The sequence below is a fragment of the Myxocyprinus asiaticus genome, chromosome 39 (assembly GCF_019703515.2).
Source record: "Myxocyprinus asiaticus isolate MX2 ecotype Aquarium Trade chromosome 39, UBuf_Myxa_2, whole genome shotgun sequence".
In the NCBI taxonomy this organism is placed as follows: Eukaryota; Metazoa; Chordata; class Actinopteri; order Cypriniformes; family Catostomidae; genus Myxocyprinus; species Myxocyprinus asiaticus.
The window spans coordinates 16,759,067-16,772,011 of record NC_059382.1 but is presented as its reverse complement, the minus strand read 5'-3'; the positions used below and the strand labels follow the sequence as shown (position 1 = coordinate 16,772,011).

Below are 12,945 nucleotides of genomic sequence, written 5' to 3'. Positions count from 1 at the left end.
ATGTTTCGGTCGCGGCTCGCCTTCGTAAGAAAGCGAGCCACCCCAGAGGCTCCCGCTTCGGTCCTTTTACCCACGGGTATGAGGCCAGTGCGGCTAGAACTGGGGGCGATTTGGGGACCCCAATGGGACCGCCTCCGCCGGGTATCCCCCCGCGGACCTCCCATTCCCCAGCACGCTCGTCTGCCCCGATCGGGCTTCTGGGTGAGTCCGCCGGCTCGTCTCACGGTGAGTTCGACCTCTTATTCGGAGCCCACGAAAGTGATGAGCTCTCGAGCGCAGCATCGGAGAGCGGGCTCGTCCAGTCGGAAGCCTCAGCTGGGCTCCTCCCTTCGGGGTCGATTGACCAGTCACAGGTTGATGTGGAGATGACGACATGCTTTACCGGGCAGCCACGAGCGTCGGTTAGAGTGGATTTCACTGCTCTTCCCTGAACCCTCGTGGCTCGGTGATTGGTTCTTGGGCTCATGGCGCTGCTCAAATCCACTCCCCGCCCCCGTTCCTTTCTTCCCGGAAGTGCATGAAGAGCTGACAAGTTCACGGGAGGCACTTTTTACTGCCCGGTCCCGATCTTTTCAGCTTCCCCGCCCTCACTACCCTCGATGGTGGGGCGGCCAAGGGCTATTCGGCAATCCCCCGGTGGATAAAGGCGCTCGAGGTGCACCTATGACCGCAGAGCGCCGCCACCTGGCGCGGGTGCCCAAAGCCCCCGTCCAAGGCCTGTAGATTTACGTCGTCTCTGACGGCGACGGAGGTCACGGCGCGGTCTCTCGGGCGGACGATGGCCACACTAGTGGTCCAGGAGCGCCACCTTTGGCTCAACCTGGTCGAGATGGGTGAGGCCGACAAGACACGATTCCTTGCTGCCCCCATTTCCCAGGTTGGCCTATTTGGTGACACTGTCGAGGACTTTGCCCAGCAGTTCTCGATGGTAGAGCAGTAGATGGATGCTAGCCGGCATATCCTGCCCCGGCGCGGCTCAAGATCCCGCACCCCATCTACTCATCGCCAAGGGCGTCCCCCTGCGGTGACTGCACCGGCTCCGCCGCAGCCCGCCCCTTCAGCCTGGCCCCGGCGTGGAGCCCACCGCAGGAAGCAGACGCCACCCGTCTCGCGGCCGCCCAGAACCCGTGAAAGGCACGCAACACAAGCGGATAAGCCTGGGATAGCTGGCCGGGTGTATCGCTTGCACATAGTGCCTTCCAGCTCCCTTGGAGCTGAAAACGTGCGCCATTAATTCCCAGTAGTGTTCACAGACTTTGTTCCCTGGTTGACTTCCTCCGAGCCCTGTGGCAGTCAAGTTTTCGGAGAGACTCGCTGCCAGCCCAGTACACATGCTAACTAAGAGCCCTGTTCTGGGGTAGGTGCTCCGCATGTGGCGGTTCCCTGTAAGGCTAACCCCATGTGATCTATATCTTCCGCTAGTTCATTTTCCTGCTGGCAAACTGCATCTTCCTTGGGCAGAGCCCCTCTGCCCCAGTCTCCATGTTTGTAGTAACTCCTCCCCCATTTGGCAGGATCTACCTTGAAGGCTCTCCACATGGTTGGAAAGACCATGTGACGTATTCCTCCACTTAAATATCCCCCCTCTCTTGGGGCGAGGTGTGGTCTCCGCGGAGTCTTCCCCTTGGGAGGGACACCCCCTGACTAGACCTGCCGGCCCAGTCGGATAATCCCCCTTCTTTTTTAGGGAGTGGAAAAAGAGAAGGGGAAAAGAGGCCACGACTGGGTTAAGCCTGTCTCTATCTTTGGGTAGTCGACTTGTCCCCAAAAAGGGCCGTTTGACACTCATAACTGTGTTGGGGGAGGTTACGTGTCGACCTGGTGTGCTGGCTATGAGGTACACAGCAAGTCTGCCCACCACACACCGCCAGTTCACGTAACACAGTTCAGCCTTGTGGCGTTTTGTATAGGGACCCCTAGTGTCACTACATCGACACCAACGTCGAGTGAGTGACAGATAGGGAAGGTCATGGTTACTGGTGTAACCTCTGTTCCCTGATGGAGGGAACGAAACGTTGGTCCCTCCTGCCACAACGCTGAACTACCCGCCGATACCTTATATCGGCTCCTCAGCGTAAAACCTGAATGAGTGGTTGCATACCAGCTCCTTTTATACCCGTATGTCCGGGGGAGTGGCATGCAAATACCACTCGCCAATTTTCATTGGCCTTTTATCAAAGACCAGAGGTGTCTTGGGCTCCCAAGAGTGACCCCTAGTGTCACTACATCAACACCAACGTCTCGTTCCCTCCATCAGGGAACGGAGGTTACACCAGTAACCATGACGTTTTATCAGACTTTAGCCATTAATATGTTTTTAAGCAACTGAAAAAAGCACAAATGTCAAGGCATGTCAAAACTTCTCCAGGGCTCAAAACACCCTCAGACCCCAGAGGGTTAAGTGCCAAATTACCTCTTGGGGCCTCTGTTTGCATTTGTGTATGGGTTGGTTGGTTTATTTAGCTGTACATGTCCCGAGAGCTGTACATTTTCCTTTTTTAACTCTTAAAATCCTGAAAGTTTTCTTTTTCAGGTAGGGTTAATGTTAGTCTGTAGTAATTTTAATTAGCTTTACTGTATATGACATCAATAGAAGTATATTATAAATAGTCTATCGTGAAGTCTATTGTCCATTGTGAATATTACGCTACAGTCATCCATGTGTGTGCAACATGAGTTTGCTGGAGTCATTCGGAGAATCTCAGGAACTCTCCATTCAGAAACAGAGGGACGCTACATATAATGGAAAAGAGAAGAGCAGAATGTCTGCATGTGACATGCTCCAATACATTCCAGCCTGGAACAGAGCAGAAAGCGGCGCAAGAAGGAGAGAGGGAGGCCGTGCGAGGCCGGGAACACAGAGCAGCGGCCGTAGGGATGTTTAGATAGGTGCAGGCTGCCACTAGGAAGTCCGGGCTCCAATATAAACATGCAGCCACACAGCCCAGTACTTACGACTGTGGGAGAAACCTGCCCCCAGCCGCCTTAGAGGGAGAGAGAGAGAGAGAGGGAGGATGGGTACATGGCCACTTTCAAATCCTTGTGGAGTATATACACAGCTGACTTGCCGCTCTGTAGCAATTTCCTCTCTCTCTCGCCTTCTCTCTCTCCCCAAGCTGGGCTCTAGAGGCCAAAAAGTAATAAGCGTATCTAGATGTGATCTCACTAATAAACAAACACACATATGCAAACACACTCTCACTCTCTCCCACACACACACCCACCCACACGGGTCACAGTTAATCTCTTCAAACTTGTCATTTTGATGATAGATAAGAGGGGAACTGGAGATGCGATTCCAGAGAATTTACACAATCACAACACAAGTGTATCAGCAGGGCGGCTTCACCCCACGATACTTTAAAATAGAAAGACACTGCCCACTACAGCTGGGAAATGATTGAACAACTTCAAATTTCTTAAGTGAATCACATTCCCTAGCTGAAAAGATTAGCTTGGACAAATGAAATTCATACATTTTCAAGCGTGGCTCAGGTTTGAGAATATATTTTGGGGCCACTGTGTTCTGGCAAGCAGCTATGCTGGTCTTGTTAGCTCGGCCTGGATGTACTAATCATATTAGCAGAAAAAGCATAAGTTATGAAGAAGGGGTAGGCTACCTATAGAACACACAGTGTCTGGCCATGACAGGGTCAGTAGAGTTCTGCCATTTGTCTCTCAGAAGTCCTGTATGTGCAAGCTCCTCTAATTCGAGTAAAGATGGAAAAAGGCCAGTGCATGTTTAGTCTGTCTGGCGGTGATAAGTCCCATGAGCAGCAATTGTGTGAAGAGCAGGACTGTCACTGAATGTCTCTTTTGAGAGAGGATCCATTACACAGCACTTAGAGAGAGACAGACATACAGACTTCTTGCTAGAGAGTACTCTAAGTCGTTTTGGTGAAAAGCAGTATATAGCCCTGTGACCTTTTAGAAAATCTTCGGTCCCACTTTAGGGTAAGGGTTGGCATAGAGTTAGGTTTAGGGGTAAGGTTAACAGTGTAACTACAGCTGTAATTCAATGCAGGTACTTTAAATGAAAGTACAATGCAACAACACATATGTACATAATAAGTACACTGTATCAAATGCATAGATAAAGTCACCTAAAATAAAGTGGGTCCAAATCATCCTTAAAACACACTTTTCAGAATTTCTCTAATAGGCAGCCACTCTTTCTTTAATTTCACTACTAAAAACTTCCAACAGTGCATCACAGGACAATTCTGTGATTTGTATCTTTTTTTTTTCTTCCCTAAACTGTCATTTCGATAAACTCCAATTGTGTATTTTGTTGAGGAGAGGGAAAAAAGTTTCCTGGACAATTTGATGTGATCCTCATACTGTATAAGAAACAGAAAAAGTTGAAATCTGCAAGGTTTAATAAAAATCAACACAAAGGACATAAAAGTACCTGAAAAAATAAAATAAACACACCCATAAATGCTTCTGTGGCACAAAGGTTAATGCACATGGTCAAGGGACACAAAGAGCCGTTGGCTCATGAAGATGAAGGTTTGAATTTGGTCTTCACCATATTCTGATCCCACTCCGTATTTCTATCCAAAAGTTTCCCCATTTCTCCCCACTTGTCTCATCATGTAAAGGTATTATAAGCCCAAAAATAAAATAAAACAAGAACATAAATGCTAAAGAGAAGGACTAGTTATAAGACATACACACATACAGTACACATAGACCCTGTTTACACCTAGTATTAAGATGCGGTTTTGGTGATCCGATCACATGTCATCAGCATTAAATACATGTTTTAGGGTCTAAAACGTTTTGTGATCGGATCACAAAAACCCCATACGAATGTGGTCAAAAACGCATGAGACCGCATCACTTTTGTGTTAATGCTAATCCATACTGTATGCATCCCGGCAGCAGCGAAGTGCCACCCCTCACCTGTCAATCAACCGCTGCGCTAAAACAAGAGTTTAAGCTTTGCAGGTTACAAGCGGCTTTAAAAGGAAACAACAACCCCCCAAAACACCCCCACAATTATGTGACACACACACACACACACACACATATATATATATATATATATATACAGTTGTGCTCAAAAGTTTGCATACCCTGGCAGAAATTATGAAATTTTGGCATTGATTTTGAAAATATGACTGATCATGCAAAAAAACTGTCTTTTATTTAAGGATAGTGATCATATGAAGCCATTTATCATCACATAGTTGTTTGGCTCCTTTTTAAATCATAATGATAACAGAAATCACCCAAATGACCCTGATCAAAAGTTTACATACCCTTGAATGTTTGGCCTTGTTACAGACACACAAGGTGACACACACAGGTTTAAATGGCAATTAAAGGTTAATTTCCCACACCTGTGGCTTTTAAAATTGCAATTAGTGTCTGTGTATAAATAGTCAATGAGTTTGTTAGCTCTCACGTGGATGCACTGAGCAGGCTAGATACTGAGCCATGGGGAGCAGAAAAGAACTGTCAAAAGATAATGGAACTTACAAAGATGGAAAAGGATATAAAAAGATATCCAAAGCCTTGAAAATGCCAGTCAGTACTGTTCAATCACTTATTAAGAAGTGGAAAATTCAGGGATCTCTTGATACCAAGCCAAGGTCAGGTAGACCAAGAAAGATTTCAGCCACAACTGCCAGAAGGATTGTTAGGGATACAAAGAAAAACCCACAGGTAACCTCAAGAAAAATACAGGCTACTCTGGAAAAAGACGGTGTGGTTGTTTCAAGGGGCACAATACGACTATAACTGAACAAAAATGATCTGCATGGTCGAGTTGCCAGAAAGAAGCCTTTACTGCGCCAATGCCACAAAAAAGCCCGGTTACAATATGCCCGACAACACCATGACACTCCTCACAGCTTCGGGCACACTGTAATTTGGAGTGACGAGACCAAAATAGAGCTTTATGGTCACAACCATAAGCGCTATGTTTGGAGAGGGGTCAACAAGGCCTATAGTGAAAAGAATACCATCCCCACTGTGAAGCATGGTGGTGGCTCACTGATGTTTTGGTGGTGTGTGAGCTCTAAAGGCATGGGAATCTTGTGAAAATTGATGGCAAGATGAATGCAGCATGTTGTCAGAAAATACTGGCAGACAATTTGCATTCTTCTGCACGAAAGCTGCGCATGGGACGCTCTTGGACTTCCAGCACGACAATGACCCTAAGCACAAGGCCAAGTTGACCCTCCAGTGGTTACAGCAGAAAAAGGTGAAGGTTCTGGAGTGGCCATCACAGTCTCCTGACCTTAATATCATTGAGCCACTCTGGGGAGATCTCAAACGTGTGGTTCATGCAAGACGACCAAAGACTTTGCATGACCTGGAGGCATTTTGCCAAGATGAATGGGCAGCTATACCACCTGCAAGAATTTGGGGCCTCATAGACAACTATTACAAAAGGCTGCACGCTGTCATTGATGCTAATGGGGGCAATACACAGTATTAAGAACTAAGGGTATGCAGACTTTTGAACAGGGGTCATTTCATTTTTTTCTTTGTTGCCATGTTTTGTTTTATGATTGTGCCATTCTGTTATAACCTACAGTTGAATATGAATCCCATAAGAAATAAAAGAAATGTGTTTTGCCTGCTCACTCATGTTTTCTTTAAAAATGGTACATATATTACCAATTCTCCAAGGGTATGCAAACTTTTGAGCACAACTGTATATATATATATATATATATATATATATATATATATATATATATGTATATATATATATATTTGTGTTGTTTGCTTAATTTGCTCAATGCGACTTTGATCCGTTGCATAATTTTACAGTTTTGTTAATAAATTCAGCAGGCTTTTGTATCTTGAATGTGACACCAAACCTTGCGTTTCTTGAATTCAAGCAGATGGAGAGCTATATCCGTGGCCTATAAAATGAAAATGCGAAGACAGAAACTAATAATAAAAGTTATATTTATATTATATTTAAAAAATAAGTGAAAAGACCAATAATAATGCTGATTTTGTCCCACTGAAATGCTCATGTTACAGTATGGCATTGATTTTGAGAAATTGTCTGGTATTCACAATAGTAAGGTTATCTATAACATCTATAAAAAGTAAAAAGTTATTTGAAATTATTCTGACAGTGTGACTGAGTTGGAACTCCTTTCATCAGGTTCTTATTGATTTCAGTTCAGTAATCTCTTGGAATTTCTGATGGCAAACAAAACCAGTTATATTTTCTTACACTCAAAAAATATATTTTAGCCTATTTTTAAAGATAAAGGATTGATACACTAAGGACTGACACATTTCTATTTCATCTTTAAAAAAAAAAAGTGTATTTTGCATTTGCCCTTATGAACATTTTAATTTATTTACTTAATTATAGTTTTAACAGTGGTATTTGTAACAAGACCTTGGTAAGCACATGGAAGCATAGATCTTCTTCACTACCATGGTTAGATGTAAGATGATTTATATAAAAAAAACTATGGCAGTTTTGTGATTATAAACAGTAGGCCTACCCTAAATATAATTAAAAACAATAAATACAAAATATAAACATTTATAAGTTTTAACAAAAAATAATCATATTCCCTCACTCCCCTAATGTAGCCTATGACAAATTTAAAAGAGCTGAAGTAGTGATATGATAATATTTATTAAGAATCTATTTCTCCCTAAAGTACAGTTTGTGTTACTATAGTAAATTCAAGGGTGGTGATACAAAATTCTGTGCCGAATTCAAATGGCTTCCGCGTCTCGCGTCCTGCTTCTCACTTGTTCTCGCAGCGCTGTAATAATAAACAGTGCGCGTTTAAGAGCTCGAGACCAGTCTGCGAGTAAAAACACCCCAGCTCTCTCCATTGAGCTGTATCCACCTACAGAGCCATACAGGTGCATTAGCGGAAGTTGTGCCTCCGCCTATTTGACGCTGCTAAACCAGATACTTCAGATGCGTCGCTAGACTTCAGAATCAGATGAACCGCAGTACAAATGTGCACCAACCCGTATAATGGAGAACTGGTATATTCCAAGTCTAGATAAAAGTATTAATATTACTGATAAACACCCCAAATTTGTATCCTAACGCCCCCCCTCCACTAATTTGCTCTCAGCGCCCCCTGGCATCCTTTGAATGCCCCCTGCACTAAAATAATGGACAATTTTGCATGAAATGCTGCATTTGTGGTTAGAAATTTCAGCAGCATCTGGAAGAAATAGCGCACCGTTTTTTCACGCTTTCTTTGTCTTTTCTGACTTTGTTGCGGTTTATCTTGCAGTAACACACTGACATAGTGATTCATGTATGCCGTCATGAAACAGAGTCCCTTCCTCCCTTCCAAATCTGATCAGAAGTTGTCACAGGAGATGCATTTAAACAACCAGATGTAAACAGCGATGTGTCACCTGACCACGTGCGATCGAATCACCCGAGAGTCATCTTTAGCACGAGATGTAAACGGGGTCATACATACATCAATGACGTTACACTCATTTTTGTCAGGATCTATTAAAATACATCAAAAATGCAATTCACACAAAACAGTTAAATAAGTACTGTACATCTATACTATGATAAACATGTTTTAAATTTCCCAGTTCAAAGTCATTTTGATATTTTTTTCTGGGGGTTTAAGCAGGGCCGGCCCATCCTACAAGCAATACAGATGACCGCCTAGGGCCCCAACGTGCCTGAGGGGGCCCAGCGAACACGTGAAAAATAAATGAACAAGTCATAAGATTAAGAAACATTGATGAGTTTTATTATGAAATTTTCCACTGTCCAGTGGTTTCTAGAGCACACACACTCAGAGGAGGTGCAACATGCATGGAATTGATCATTTAACATACAAATCACAATGATGGTTAAAACTAAAGACATCATATTATGTATAAAATGAGCTCTGAATAATCACAAAAAGACAAATAACTGAAAGTTACAAGAAATAAAATAACAGCAGTGTATCTAATATTGACAAGAAATAAATCTAAGCAGTACATCCTAATCTGCATAATGTATTCATAACACAAAGCATTGCTGGGAACTAGAGTGTGGCTTCTTATAACAGACACTGCTATTATAAAGATGCAAAAAACTCACATAGAGTGGAAAAATGAGCAATTATTCTGGAAAATAACCAAACCATCCTATCTGCAAAGATCTCAGCTCTCTAAGAAGTATGTGTTTATTCTTTACCTTTGTTTACAAATATATATTTCGAGGTGTTGTGTTTATTGATCCTGTTTAAAATATGTAATTTTATTTATACATATTATACATTATACATGGCTGCAGTTACCTTATTTTCCCTGATGTTTTGACTTTTATTCACTTTTGCACACATTCTGGCCTACTTTTTGTTTTCACTGATCTTGTTGCTCTAAATAAACATTTACACATAGTTATGTGGGTAGTTGAAATGGAATTTCAAGCATTGTCAGCAGTGTCCTAAAAACTATCTAAAACTATTTTAAACATAATTTTCTTATTTTGTGTTACTTTAATGGGTAACACTTATGGTTGTACTACATTAGTCAACATAAACTAATAATGAACAATCATTAATAATCTTGGTTAATGTTAATTTCGACATATACTAGTCCATTTTTAACATTAAAAATGTAACATTAGTTGACAATATGAACTAACATGAACAACAATAAACAGTTGTTTTTTTAATAAATTTACATTAGCCAAGATTAATAAATGCTAGAAAAGTTTATTACACATTGTTAATGATACCTAATACAAACCTCATTGTAAAATATTACCCAGTAATTATCATACTTGCAGTTTTCATGACCTCATATTAATTGAGACACTAGTTTATTTGTACTTCTAGAAAACAATTTGAAAGGCGATCAAAATAAGGCGATAAATTGGTGACTTGTCACAGCACCTAAAATACACATATTCCCTTATAAATGCATGCACATTTAACCTAACATCTTCATGTTGGGAAAAAAGCTATTGGACATGTTATTTGTCATCTACTGAGCTATACATTATAGTGCTTCTTTTTCAGTGCTTTCTATTAAAAAAATCTGCTCATCATGTTTGCAGTGGTTCTATGGATGTTTTAAAGTTATGACAATTTTCACACTGGGGGCCCATTTCATGATTTCGCCTAGGACCCCACAAACCCACGGGCCGGCCCTGGGTTTAAGTAAAAACTTATATGTAAGTTTACTGTATATGCTAATATACTGTATATGCTACTGTTTAACATTCCTTTAAGAAGTGTGTACATTTAACACAGGCTTATAGGTGCAATATGTAAACATTTTCATGTAATATTCGCCTTTTTTTGGCCAATCTGTGAAAAGGCTTGTAACGCAACTTAAAAAATGAGCCCTTCCCGGACTTCCTAGGTTGCCTATTAAAACCTGTAGGCTGATTTTCATGTGAAGGGAGCAGGTCGCTTTTGCCTGGAAAATCCAAAGGATGTGACCTTTATGCGCGCTCCCGAGAGCCTTGCCTCAGTGCTTCTCTTCCACTATTCAACAGCGACAACAAACTGCAACACTAGGTAACGTTATCTTAGAGATGGAATCCAGCAAACATCCGGCTCCCAGCACAACACCGACTCCTACACAAACTCTGAGCAAGCCAAAAAAAAAAAACACACACAAAAAAAAACATTTATCTACTGAATCCCGTCTGGCTAAGCGGGAACACGATCATGGTCGAGTGAAAACATCGGCAGGGCATTTGATTCCTGGAGGGACCTTCGTTATTTTTTGGAGATCAGAACCGACCCTGAATTGGCGTTCTTCTTATTGGACAAATAAGCTTACATAACTGCAAAGCATGTGAAATATAGTGCCATAAGTATTGATCTGTGTAATTTTAGCTAAACTACAATTACACATGAAATTAATGTTAGACAATGTTCAAGATAATGCAAAAAGCTCCATTAATTTGTGTAACTGATGTAACTTTGTAATACAGAAAATACATACAATCTATTATTATAAAACAATAGCACATCGATATATCAAAATGGCAATTTTGATGGAATCACATCAATACTGAATTGTGTCAACATATTTATAATGTACAGTCTATTTTATAAACAGCTATTGTCATCATCCACCAAATTTAGCTAACAGCTATTGATAAAGCTGGCTAGCTAGCTAACGCCGACATAGGCTATCGTATAAATGTAGTCAATGTATCATGCAAAGAAAAGTGATTACTTCAAACTACAGTCTCACGCAGTCAGACCTATATCCACACTTTGTTTTAGCACTGTTCCAGCACGGAAGAGTCAAATATAATATACAGTCTCAAAGTTTGTAGTAAAACAATCATAACTGTGTAATTTTAATTAAGCTACCTTTTCTGTCAGCATGATGTCGGTGAATCACGTTCAGTCTGTTTGTACGTTACGTCATTGTTTTGGTCGATGCTCGTTCGCTCATGTCCCTATGAGTGCAAGCACAAGCAAGAGGTAGCTGGCTGCAGTTCATTTAACGACCACAGGTGTCATTAATAACAAGGGTTTCTGAATCTTACATACTGTACCTTTAAATAACACAACTGTAACTTAGTAAAAAAACAACAAAAACAAAATCTATCACAAATGTTTGGGTAAACTTGCATTTCAAGTTGTGCATAAACTGTAGAAATGTGCATGTTGTGAAAGGATTTTTATTTGTTGCAACTGTTTTACTGGTCCCCATAGAAACCACAACCTGGCCAGTGGCCCCCAGATAATTTGATTTTGGGACCCCTGGCCTGACTGACATTCTGGCCATATAGAGAAGGAATGGACCCACACCCAAACCCAGACCCAAGCACACAGGCCATGACACAACTCTTTGCCAGTAAACACTCGCATTCAGTGCTTCCAGGAACAGCACCCTTTTTCTCCCCCACATACACACCAATGGTGGGACACACACAAACACACCCAGGATAACAGATAAACAAATTATTCCACTATTACTCTCATCACCCAGACCTCATCATTATCACATAAAGTGTTGCTGGAGATGATGACACAAAACCAAGTGTCCCATCTACATCGAATAAGACATCATTACTCTCATACATACAAATTAATTAAAATCGTCAATTTCAAAATGAGGCCACAGGCTCACTACATGAGATTCAGCACTGTAACAGCATTTCTGTTTGGTGTGGCGATCAGTTGCGTATTTCCCCTAAAAAACTCACTTGATTTAGATTTCCCGGACACACCAATAGTTTCTTTCTTTGACACACTTTCTCTGTGCTGTATGCATGCAAAAATTACTGTCTGTGGTTTCATGCTGTGCGACTGTGGGAACAGCTCAGATCCCGAGCTCTAGCTCTAATAAGCTGATCGACTTATCAGCAGAAATAAAGTCACACCTTCAAAAATGTACACTTCGAATTCATCTAAAGTGGTTTTGGGGGATGACAGCAGGCCATGGCTGACACATGTGCTGATTAATAACAACACTCTAAAAGCAGGCCTGTTCCAGGAACATTTATGGACATTCCGAATAGAGATTCTTACACTCTGTAAGAATGGGCTTTGCAGATGTGTCCACTGGTATGCTTCAGTAACTGTAGCCACACTTTGTGCCATATCTCTTTCTCTTCTTTGATTTTTGCTTCCACTCTGCCTTTCCCACCCATTTCTGCTCAGAAATTAATGCTGGTCTACATGGGCAGCTCCAGGGCTGGACTACCGGGCCTTAAGCCACGAATGTTTTCCGTAAAGCCCCAAATGTTTTGATCATCTTTTTGTAGTGACATCAGAAGTATCTGTGCTTAGGTATCAAGTTGATATGAAAACATATTACATTTGATTATTTTAACATTACATTTTAAAGTTAAGGTAATATATATAAATTAATAATTCCTGTCTTTCTACAGTATTGATAACACAAAATACAGACTCAACTCAATACCCACGTGCTGTCATGTCGGCAGCTGCTTTCCAGCTCTCATGCAGCCTTTGTGTGGGCATGCAAGAAGAGAGCTTG

General features: G+C 41.7%; 1 long non-coding RNA gene across 1 annotated transcript in view; it reads right to left on the bottom strand.

Moving 5' to 3' along the window:
- The window catches only part of LOC127430297 (uncharacterized), a 78,698-nt gene extending 67,360 nt beyond the window's left edge, over window positions 1–11,338 (bottom strand). The window contains exon 1 of the long non-coding RNA XR_007895432.1: window positions 11,307–11,338. This is a non-coding gene — a long non-coding RNA (uncharacterized LOC127430297). The remainder of the gene's footprint in view (window positions 1–11,306) is intronic.
- Between the last annotated feature and the right edge of the window lie 1,607 nt (window positions 11,339–12,945).